The sequence below is a fragment of the Aethalodelphis obliquidens genome, unplaced genomic scaffold (assembly GCF_003676395.1).
Source record: "Aethalodelphis obliquidens isolate GAN/ISIS:26980383/991018 unplaced genomic scaffold, ASM367639v1 scaffold56, whole genome shotgun sequence".
In the NCBI taxonomy this organism is placed as follows: domain Eukaryota; kingdom Metazoa; phylum Chordata; class Mammalia; order Artiodactyla; family Delphinidae; genus Aethalodelphis; species Aethalodelphis obliquidens.
The window spans coordinates 3,041,713-3,053,868 of NW_020838000.1; positions in this window are offsets into that span (position 1 = coordinate 3,041,713).

A 12,156-nucleotide genomic window follows, 5' to 3' on the forward strand; every position below is an offset into this window, starting at 1 on the left:
CTGACACCTTGATTTCAGACGTCTGGCCTCTAGAACTGTGAGAGAATAAACTTCTGTTGTTTTAAACCACAAAGTTTGAGATCACTTTTTACAGCAGCTGCAGGAAACTCATACAATGGGTACTAAGTATGGCGAGAGATAAGAAGGAGAGGAGATTATTATTTTTTAGCTGTATATTCATGGAAGCTGGGTCCTTCCAACAGAGCAGGACCCTATGGTCCTTCCCCCTCCCCATGTGCTCAGCCTGCCTTTTGCGTGTAGAAAAACTTTAGCCAAAGAATACGTTTAACCAGAGAAGTGAACAAATGCAGAAACAAAGGAAAACAGTCCAACAAGACTAAATAATAATAGTTTCGTGATTGAGCATAGTTAAGGACCTCTAGTTCCTCCTCAAGGGCTGTAGGTAATGTTCTGAGCCCTATGGGGTGAGCTGTCCTGTAGATACTAAAACCTCCACCAGGTGGAAGAAGTTAACTACATGATGACCAGGCTGTAGCCATGGCATAAGCTGCCACAATTCCGAGAACTGGCCTCAAAGAAATGGGAAGCAACCAACCCTGGAACTAAAGACTAACTGTACTTAAAACACTCAAGATGACACTGATCAGACCACCGATGACCAATTTCAAGTTGACCATCAGAGCTGCCTGTGCTGTTTCTGCATGTAGCCCGCTCCCTCCGTCTACAGAAGTTCTTGCCCCCTGATTGTCAGTGGGGGGAGTTGGCCTTTGGACAGGAGTCTGCCCTCCCGCCCAGGTTACTGGCCTCCAAAATAAAGCAAACTTTCCTTTCCACCAACCTTGCCTCTTAATTGGCTTTTGAGCGGCGAGCGGCCGGACCCCACTTTTGGTTACGCTTCCATTAAGTCACTCTGCAAAAACAGCAACAGCATCCCGTGTCAGGCAGCATCGTAATATGGCCACGCTCTCCACCCTCCAGTGTCTCTCCTGGGTTTATGTCACTTTACATGGTCCAGGGATTTTGTAGATGTAATTAAGGTTACTAATGAGTTGATTTTAAGATAGAGAGGTTATCCCTGTGGCCCTAACCTAATCAAACCAGCTTCTTTAAATGCAGAGAGTCTTCTCCAACGGGTAGCAGAAGGGGATGTCATTGAGACACACTGTGCTGGCTTGGAAGAAAGCAAACCTCCATACTGTGAACTGCTGATGGAGAGCGGTGGGGAAAATGGGGACCGTAGTCCTGCAGCCATAAGAGAATGGGTTCTGCCACCTACTAGTGAGCTTAGAAGAGGACCACGGGGTCCAGAGGAGAACCACAGCCTCAGCCAGTACCTTGATTTGACGCCGTGATACCCTGAGCAAAACGCAGGCACATGGTGCCCCCACTTCTGGCCTACAGACCTGTAAGCTAATGAGTGGGCATTGTTTTAAGCTGCTAGGTTTGTGGTGCATTGTTAGGCGGCAGTAGATAGCTGATACACATCTCCAGTTAGTGAACTAACGTGGAGTGGGCAGAGAGGTTGCAGGTATGACAGAGTTCTCTTCCATATCACACCTCTACTCATTCCCACCTCCCCCCATCACCCATCACACTCACACCCACAATATGCCTGGGTTGCAAAGGATCTACCGAAACCCAGGACACATTTTCTATGACCCAATCTCTCCAAGTGAATCCTGAAGAAATCAAGCTCTCAGTCCAGCAGAGGCTCTTTGCAGGCAGGTGCTAAAATCATATGATATGGAGAACAGACTTGACTGCTCCCAAGTGGGTCCATATCATTGTGCGACACACGTGCACACACACACACACACACACACACAATGGTACAGCTAAGTGCTAAAACGTATTATGCCCATTTTCAAGAGGGAAAAACTACAGGCATTCACCACTTTAACCAAGAGGAAGAAAACTGCTCTGGACTCAAACTCAGAGAATAAACCTCATCTCTCTGCATTCACCCCACCCCTTCCGGGAGCTCACCTCCCTGCTCTAGGGCTCTTCCACACACTTTTCTTCTGCCTGCACTTCCATTCTTCAAATGGTTGACTCCAGCTTTAAGGTTTCAGCTTAAATATAATCTCCCCAAAGGCTCTTTTCCCTGACCACCCAATTTACGATTGGTCTCCCGTGTCAGTCTCTCCAAGTTTCTGTTCTTTTTGGTCATGACACTTTATCACATTTTGTAATTATATATCGACTTCTGTGTCAGCTTGCTTGACCACAAGAGTAGAGCTTTATATATTATTCAGTAGTCTTTTGTTTGCAAGCAACAGAAATCCCCTCTGGCTTGCTTAAACTACAAAAGAAGGGTAGCTCGTAAGAATCAAAGAAAATGCTGCATGCCAAAGTCCCAGCAAGGGCAAGAATGATGACTACTGTAGGACTTTTCAGCCCTTGTCTCGCAATTCCAGCCACGTTAGAAATCTGGGTGTCTCCACTCACATTTCAAATTCCTGGGAGAGAGAAACGGTTAGGTCGGGTTGGGTTGAGTTTCCACCCTTGGACTTCACTGTGAGCTCCTATGATGGACCCAGTGTGAGGTCGAGAAGGCACAGTCTGTTAGTTTGTTATCAGAAGGAAAGCGGGGTTGAGGTTGGATGGTTCTGGACAGTTAGCATGTGAGGTGAACATAGATTATGCAGAAGGCTCTGGATGGAGTGATGTTACCAGAGCTGCGGGTCTCTGACTTTTTTAGTCTCTGGTGGGTACAAGTCTCCAGCAGGTGTTGCCATCGTCAAGAAGCTTTATGTCACTGTGCCTAGGTGTTACAGACTCAATATCTCTCTCCACACCCCCCAGATTCATATGTTGGAATCTAATCCCCAGTATGATGGTATTAGGAGGTGGGTTTGGGAGGTGATTAGGGCAGAAGGGCAGAGCACCCGTGAATGGGATTAGTGTCCTTATAAAAGAGGCCCCGGAGAGTATCCTCACTGCCTCTGTCATGTGAGGAGATAGTGCAAAGACAGCCATCTATGAACAAGGAAGCAGGCTCTCACCAGACACTGAAGCTGCCAACACCTTGACCTTGGACTTTCCAGCCTCTAGAACTGTGAGAAATAAATACCTGCTGTTTATAAGCTTCCCAGTCTATGGTATTTTGTTATAGCAGCCTGAACAGACTAAGACAGAAATTGATAGGGAGAAGTGGGGTGCTCCCATAACAAATAAGGAAGAAAGAGGGAACCCAGGAAGAAAAGAGGGGAGCTGTAGAGACCGCCCGCCTTTTCTTAGAGAACACCTAAGTAATCCTGAGCAGAATGTTGGTCGAAATATGGATGGTAAAGGCCATTCTGATGAAATCTCGGATGGAAACGAGGAACGTGTTATTGACAACGGAGAAGGGCCATGCGTATTATCAAGCGGCAAGGAGTTCGGCTGAAGTGCCTTCCTGTCCTAGCGTCTTGGGGGAGGTCGAGAAAATTGGATGCCTAGCTGAAGTTCTATCTAAGCAAAGTGCTGAAGGAGTGGCCTGATTTCTCCTTACCGCTTCTAGTAAGATATGACTTAAAGACATTAATCAACAAGGAAGCAGATCTTAAAGATTTGGAAAATTCTCAGCCTGTCAGTGTTGAGTTGAGAACACTCAGGCTAAACCATTGTCTGAGACAGAAGTCCTCCATCTCTCCAGAGGCCGGGGAGCCGGTGTGCAGCACAGGGGAAGAACGACCCCAACGGTAACACAGAGCAGCTCCAGAGCCCTTTCCAAGGAGGGTCTGGCACCTGCAGGACCTCTGCGCACGCTGCCGGGGCTGCCTTCCACCCAGACTCTGCTGCCCACACTTGCCGTGCGCCTCAGCTGCCTCGGGGGGGCGCCTGCAGCCCTTGGGCAGTGCGGGCTGAGGTGGCCTCCCCTCCAGAGGTAAAGTTGGCAGTGTCTGCGGAGCTGTCTGAAGAGCACATGAGCCATGGGGCTATGGTTGCCCGGGGTTCCAAGGGGAGCCCAGGCACAGAGCCAGGGAAGAGCCCTCAGGCCAAGCCAGGGGGGTGGGCAAGACCACCTCGGGCCTTGGGGGCCCAACCCCAGCCTGGTAGGAATGTCCACCCTATGCCTGACCCACGACTGTAGTTTTGAAAGCACATCGCCTGTTTGATTTTGCAGAATCACAGCCGGAGAGGAACTTGCCTCTGCATCAATTGTACCTTAGGGCTCACCTGGATCTCCTTTAGATGATATTTAGACGAGACTTTGGACTTTGACTTTTGCGATTTTGCTGGAAAGAGTTAAGACTTTGGGAGCCATGGGGATGGAATGAAAGTATTTCACATGCAAATAGAACATGAATGGGAGGGGCAGGGGCAGAATGCTGTAGCGTATTTGTGAGTACCAGTCTATAGTATTTTCTTTTTTTACAGATGCAGGCACTAAATGGACTAGGACAGGAGATAAACCAGCTGCCACGGCTAAGAAGTGTGTTTGTTTCTGTGTGGTCTGTGTGTTTCCTGGAGCCAGAGGCATCCAAAGGCACCCTTGACGAGACAGGCTGGACAGCAGGATACAGTGAGACAAACTGTGGCTCCAGAGAGAATCTTGAGTATGAATCCAGCATTATCACTGTGAATGTGGCCAAGTCCGCCTGCCTGCGCCTTGATTTCCTCATCCATAAAATGGGTATCATTATATACGTTTGTGGGGACATTGCTTTTTTAAAAAAATTTTATTTTATATTATAGTTGATTTACAATGTTGTGTTAGTTTCAGGTGTACCGCAAAGGGATTCAGTTATACATATACATATATCTATTATTTTTCAGATTCTTTTCCCATATAAGTCATTACAGAATATTGAGTAGAGTTCCCTGTGCTATACAGTAGGTCCTTGTTGATTACCTATTTTATATATAGGTATAAAAATATATATATATGTATATATATATATACATATATATGTATATATACATATATATATGTATATATATATATGTATTTGTTATACAAATATATATGTATTTGTTAATCCCAAACTGCTAATTTATCCCTCTCCCCTACCTTTCCCCTTTGGTAACCATAAGTTTGTTTTCAAAGCCTGTGAGTCTGTTTCTGTCTTGTAAATAAGTTCATTTGTGACATTTTTTTTTAGATTCTACATATAATTGATATCATAGGGTATTTGTCTTTCTCTGTCTGACTTACTTCACTTAGTGGGACAATCTCTAGGTCCATCCATGTTGCTGCAGATGGAGGACGCTGCTTTAAATGACTGGCTAATAAAGCCTGACAGGGATTCCTTTGCACCGTATCACTGTTATTTTCTGCATAAACCTATTTCCATTAGAAATTATTATATGTATTTATACACTGGTTTATCTGTCTCCTCACCAGGATGAAAGTTCTAAGAGGGCAGGGACTTCGACTTGTTCAAGGGTGTATTTTCAGTGCCTGCCACATCCTAGGTGCTTACTAAATACTTGTTGAATAAATGAACACTCACCTGAATGAATAGATGGGGACCCAAGAGGAAACAGAAGGGAATACAATGGGGATCATCTTTTTCTGGGGCCTCATACGGATGGAAGTCACTTAAGAGCTCCAGCAAATAGCATCCTCTAGGCCACATTTTCTCTGCTTGTGTTCTTCTCTTTATTTTCCTTTTGTCATCCCATGACTGTAGTCGCTCTTGTGGAACATTCTGCAGTGCCGCCCAGTAACAAGAGGAAGCCTGGGGGTCAGAGGAACCTCCGCCTCTAAAGGTGCCAGGACTCCAGTGACAACAATAGCTCATGAGTCAGGAACCCTGGTGGAGGTGCCGCCTCTTTCCCGAATCAACCTGTGAGCCGCCGGGTTGTCTATTTGAACAGAGAAGCAATTTCCCCAACAGTTCCTTACAGGGGTGAGGATTCAGTCCCATGATGGGACACACAGTAGTTCTAGAATGTCCATTCTAGAAATCAGGCTAAAACTCCATAATTCCAGCCCAATACGTTTTTCCTTCAGAATGATAAACTGGACTTTCTCAGAATTCCTGCCAGCTTGGGACCCCGGGCATTTCCTCTTTCTCAAGGGAAATGTTCCCTTCTTTTCCATCAGCGCGGGGCCACTCAGTCCAGCGAGGAGATGTAAATTACCCAGAGAGCGGACCATCTGCAGTAGTACCTAGTGGTTCTTACGCAGAGAAGTTAAACACATAATGGAACGCCTGACCCCTCATCTGAAGTGTTTCCACCTGCTTTGTAATTAAACACCCGTTTATGGCCCCGTGGGAAGGCCGGGTGAGCGGCAGTATGTTTTCCAGTTAACTTCTTTTGCGACCTGGCAAGATTCCCCTGATTGTCGAGGCGCCCCTCAACCCTAGTTCCCCGGGTACACGATGCTGCCTGCGGAGTTGCAAGTCCCTGCCCTGCTGCGACAGCCTGAGCAAACACAGCAGAGGTGCGGCAGGTTGCCTTTCAGCCAGGAGTTTTAGGGTGGCTTGAGATGTTTTTACCTTTTAAAATACTTCACCCTGTTTTATCTTGAGACCATTTCTGCAGGAGGCCACTGGGGAGTCTCACATTCTAAGATTTCAGAAATCCAAGGAAGGGGGGGGGGGTACTGGTGAATTTCAGCAAGTTTCTCTGGCCAAACCTCCCACCTGTGAGACCCTGGGGGGAGCTACTTAACCCCTCTGTGAAATAGGAATCATAGGAATACCTTCCCTGGGGTGTGTAAGGAGGACAGAATGACTTAGAACAGTGTCTGGCACATGACATCATTCAAGAAATAGTCCTCTCTCCCCTTTCCCTTCCTCTGCTTTGCAGAAGACTACCTTCATTGACTGAGTAGGAAATACAGGCACACAATTTAAAAAAAAAAACACACACACAGGTTACAGTGAAAAGACTCCATCCCACTTCTAACCAGCCCCCCCCACCCCCACCCCCAGGGTGTCATCAGTTTCTTGGCATTCGTCCAAATGCTCCATGAGACCCACGTTTGTGTTTGTATATGTGCACTTTAAAGAGACAAATGGTAGCACACAACACACTGCTACACCTTTGTAAAAAGTACAACAGCCTTATTGAGATATAATTCACACCCTATACAATTCATCCGGCTTGCTTTTTAATGTGTCGTTTATCTCAGATAGTTCCACATCAGCATGATTACATCTCTCTTATTCTTTTCTGCAGCTGCATCTCATGCCACTGTACGTATGTACCATGATTTTGTTTACTCAGCTCTCGCCTGCTAGACATCTAGGTTGCTGCCTGTGCCGCAATGGTAGTGAATAGCCTCGGCCGTAGTCTTGGCCTACGTCTAAGCATTTCTCTGAGGGTTTTTTTTTTTCCCCTGTCCCAATCCCTTTCCTGGAAGTATGGACCCTCTCCTCGGTTATCAAAAATGACATCTCTAACAAACCAACATGCACATGATGCTTGCAAAACATACCTCTACATTGTTCTGTGGGGGGTTTTGGCTTATGGTTTTAACCTATACTGGGTAACTCATACATTAGCATTATTAATTACTGTAACTACTATTATTAATGAGACAGCTTTATGACAGGGGCCTTATGGCAGGAAAGCGTCAGGGAGAATTTCGGGGATATCTGTGGTTGAATTTGGAATGGAACACTATTTACTCATTGTCAAGGCTGGGTTTAGCAAGAGATAATCGTGGACCCATCATGCAGGCTGTAGAGTCAATTTCCCTCAACCTCCGTTCTGTGCTACACTTGGAAATGAGCTAACACGGGCTCACATGGAGCACATCCCGAACCAGGCCCTCCTAGACAACCCCGAGGCTGGAATGAAGCCTCCTGAGAGCTCGTCTGACAAGGGACCAGAGGCACTTTTCAGCTCGTCTTATAATAACAGCAGGAAATACTTACAATAGCCTTTACTACGCATCAGACACAGCTCTGAGCACTTTGCATGTATTAACTCAGTTGCTCTTCGTGACAAGACCCCCATTTTACAGAGGAGGAAACAGGCCCACAGAGGCTCCGAGACTCGTACAAGGTCTTCCGGCTAGTTTTGTTAACTGCTCCTCTCTGCTGCTGTAGAGCCTGCAGGAGAGGGTGTTTGGTGTCTAAGCAACGTCACATAAGAGGATCCAGGCCACTGTACAGCAGTGGGCACACAGAGAACATGAGAGACACTGGAAGGATTGTTCTTCCATTATTTCTGATACTCACATTCTCCTGCTTCTTGTTAAATTCTTCCAGCAAAGATGTGTTCTCTTGCATCCTGAAGGCTTTCCGGAATCTCCTATGAAGACACAAACAAGCCTGCGGAAAAAGAAATCCTCCTTGGTTGGAAAGAGAAGGGCCCTGGGCTCGATTCAGGGCTGAGTGTCCTGCTAGCTGTGGGTCCTCGAGCGACTGTTTCCATCTTCATTAAGCCTCCGTTTTCTCACCTGAAAAGGTGGGGTAGGAAGAGTGCCACGGATGCCTCATGAATTGCTGTGAACGTGAAATCATGAATTTGAAGCTCAGGGCCTGCAGCAGGGAGGCCTTGACAGTGGTGGTGAACTTAGCAACTCTGGGGTCTACCTGCTGGGTTTCAAAACCCACCTCGACCATTACCAGCTGTACCAGCTTGGGCAAGTCACCTTGCTCCAAGCCTCAGTGCCTCATCTGTAAAATGAGGCTTTTGGTGGGCCCTACATGGCGGCGTATTTACAATATTTAAGTGGGACACACCTGCAACGTACCCGACGCAGAGCACCGGAACAGGGTTGGGCACAGCTGTCTTTGTGGTCTGGACTTTTTTTAAAATTTTAGCCACGCTGCTTGGCTTGCAGGATCTCAGTTCCCCGACCAGGGATGGAACCCGAGTCTCTGCAGTGAGAGCGCCAAATCCTAACCACTAGACCACCAGGGAAATCCCTGGATTTTTATATATATATATATAAATTTATTTATTATTTATTTTTGGCTGCATTGGGTCTTCGTTGCTGTGTGCGGGCTTTTTAGTTGAGGCGAGCGAGGGCTACCGTTCGTTGTGGTGCACAGGCCTCTTATTAAGGTGGCTTCTCTTGTTGCGGAGCATGGGCTCTAGGTGCGTGGGCTTCAGTAGTTGTGGCTCGTGGGCTCGGTAGTTGTGGCTTGCGGGCTCTAGAGCGCAGGCTCAGTAGTTGTGGCGCATGGGCTTAGTTGCTCTGCAGCATGTGGGATCTTCCCGGACCAGGGCTCGAACCCATGTCCCCTGCATTGGCAGGCGGATTCGTAACCACTGCGCCACCAGGGAAGCCCTGGATTTATATTTTTAATGGTTGTGTTAGTCAGGGTTCTCCAGAGAAACACTTTACTGCCCATTGTATTGGTCTGCTAGGGCTGCCATAACAACACACCACAGACAGGGCGGCTTAAAACAACAGAAATTAATTTCTCACCGGCCTATGGCTGGACGTCCCAGCTCAGGGCGTCGCGGGTTTGGTTTCTGCTGGAGCTCTTCTCCCTGGGGTGATGGCCGCCTTCCCCTCACATGGCCCCACTCTGTGTGCTTACATACACCCTGGTGTCTCTGTATGTCCTCATCTCCTTGTCTACTAAGGACACCAATCAGATTGGATTAGGGCCCGCCCTAAAGGCCTCCTTTAACCTCTTTAAAGCCCATCTCCAAATACAGTCACATTCTGAAGTACTGGGGGTGACGGTTTCAACATATGAATTTGGGGGCACACAGCTGGGCCCATAACAATGGTGGAAGCTCACCTCGAAAGGATTGCTTTGAAGATTACAGAAACAAGGCACATGGCAGGTTTGTGACAGCGTCCACAGCAGGCACTCTATAAATGCTGGGTTTGTTCTGTTATCTTGAAAGCCCTTTGGAGTTGTAACACACGAGCTTAGCCCTCAGCTGGTGAGGGCCATGAGGAGGGAATCTGGAGAACTGATGGGTTATCCTTGCCAGCTGAAGGGAGGGAGGAGCAAGCTCCCTCCCCAGTGCTTGCCAGATGCAGTGGTTCTCAAGCTCGAACTTGCGTCCAGATCCCCTGAAGGGCCTGCAAGTCGCATGTCCGTTGGCCTTAGACCCGAGGATGGAGGACGGGCGTTTCCAACCTGTTCCCAGATGCTGCTGCTTGCCGTGGACCACACAATGAGAGCCACGCGCCTAGTGTATTCCTTGTGCCTCAGAGTGAAGGAGAATGGGTTGCAGAGGGAGAGAGTGTCCCCGGAAATAATGGCTCGCACGGGGGCGCTGGCCTGCTTTTCTGGGGTGTGATGACTCCAAGGTAGCTGTTGCCCTATGTCTCCACGGACCCCCAGGTCAGAGCGAGGAAGGTTTTTCCAAGCACTTTTGCCATGAGGTGAGCCGGCTCAGCTCCTGCCTTCCCTTGCTGCCTCTCTCCTGCCCTCCACCTGGTCCGTGCGGGCTGAAGCCACTTCGTAGGTTCCCAGGGAGGAGCCCGCCCCTTCACAAAGCAACAGCTCCCGCAGGAGGAAACAAAGCCAGAGCCTCCAGAAATGTGAGCTTCCTCCACAGAGCCGACTGGATGACAGGAGAAGAGAGGGATTTTCTAACTTCTCATTGAAGTCGTTTTTATGTGTCTAAAGATGTTTTATGGAAACAGAAATTGTACCTGATAAAGTGCCCGCATTAATCCATTTGATGTGTTTAAGGGAAGCATTTTCACAGCAACATATCATGTTAATGTAGGACTGATGGATAAGACATGGCAGAGGAGGATTTCCAAAGACCTTTTTTTTACCACGATGGAGAAGAAAAGAGCGACTTTCCATTTTATTTTTTCCTGTGAGTCAGTGTATCTCTAATCCTGATAGTATTTGTGAAATAGAGTTTGGGCTAAAATCCAAAGGGAGTCTTCAGAGTGCGGCAACTTCTTTAGACGTCTGCTTCATGGACTCAGCCATCGGACAAGCAATTCTGTTCGATACACATTAATTGAGCGCCTACTGTGTGTCAGGGGCTATCCTGCAGTCGAAGGGAACACACAGGTAACAGTGACGTGTGGTAGCTGACCCCGACCCTGCACCCCAGCCCCTCATCTCTCCACCCCACCTACTCTCAATTCATGAATTGTCTTCAATAAATCATACTGAGTGCCCTGTTCTACGCTGTGCTCTGCAATAAGGAAGCATACCATCTACTCAACTTGTACTAAAATCTTAAAAAATGTTGTTTTTAAAGGTATGTGTCTCCCCAGCCAGTCCCTAAACATCTTCCCCAAAGCATGAATGAAAGTACATTTTCAAAGGTGTTTCAGATGCACTTGCAAGTTGAAGAGGCCTCTGGTTTAGAGTACATTGTATGCACTCTGATTCTTCAAAGAAAAGTAATAAGTTGCTTATTACTAATGGCAGTTAAAACATCACAGTTGTCAAACGATTGGCTGTTTTTTTTTAATATACTCGAGGAGATTCCACGGCACTCTCATTTCCTTGCATCGTGACGACATGCTCTCTGGGAGCAGCCCGTAGCCCTGAGTACACGTGTGGGAGGGCAAGAAAGAGTTGTTTTCATCACGGGCGTTTGGGGCAGAAAAACAGGGCAGCTGACCCAGCTGGGACCAGGGCATATCATAGGCGGGGGCTCTCCACGCCAGACTTGGGGTCAGGTATAAAAGCAGGGCTGAGGCTCTCTGTTAGTCTACTTTCACCAAGAAACATGGCAAAGCAGCCAGCAGAAGGGAGAGGGAAGGGGGGCTAGAGGAGGAGAGAAAAGGGAGAGTGGACAGGAGGAGGGGGAGAAAGGAAAGGTCAGAGTGGAGACAATGTTTGCTTCATCTTCCTTCGGGATTCAACTCCACACTGGCAGAAAGGATCCTTCTAGAGATACAGCCCCCAGAGGTCGGGCTTCGGTAGTCTCCCCATCACAGTGGGGTTCGTGCACTTTCATTTTCAATGAGAAACGCTTCCATCTTTACGTTATGAAGCTGAGTCATTATTTCTGAATTAGCACCGGGGTCTTTTGAGAGTTACCAGACAGAAAAGATGTGTTTGGTTAAGAAAGTTGGTCGATTCATCCTTTCATTTTCTAGTGACCCTTCAAGAAAACCTGGGGCCCAGGCCAGAGCCACTGTCTACTGTAGGGTATTTTGCGAAGAAAGAATTGACACCGTGAAGACCCAGAATGGAATGGCTGGATAAAGCTTGCTCCCCGCCCCCCTTTTCATTCCTTTAGTAAATTTACCCCTGCCCCTTGACGTGCCTGTTTATTTCCTCCTTCTTTCCTTCCAAGCCCTTTGTGAGCAGTTACGGTGGCAGGTGCTGTGCTCAGACAGCGGGTCAGCCTAGCGGGGGA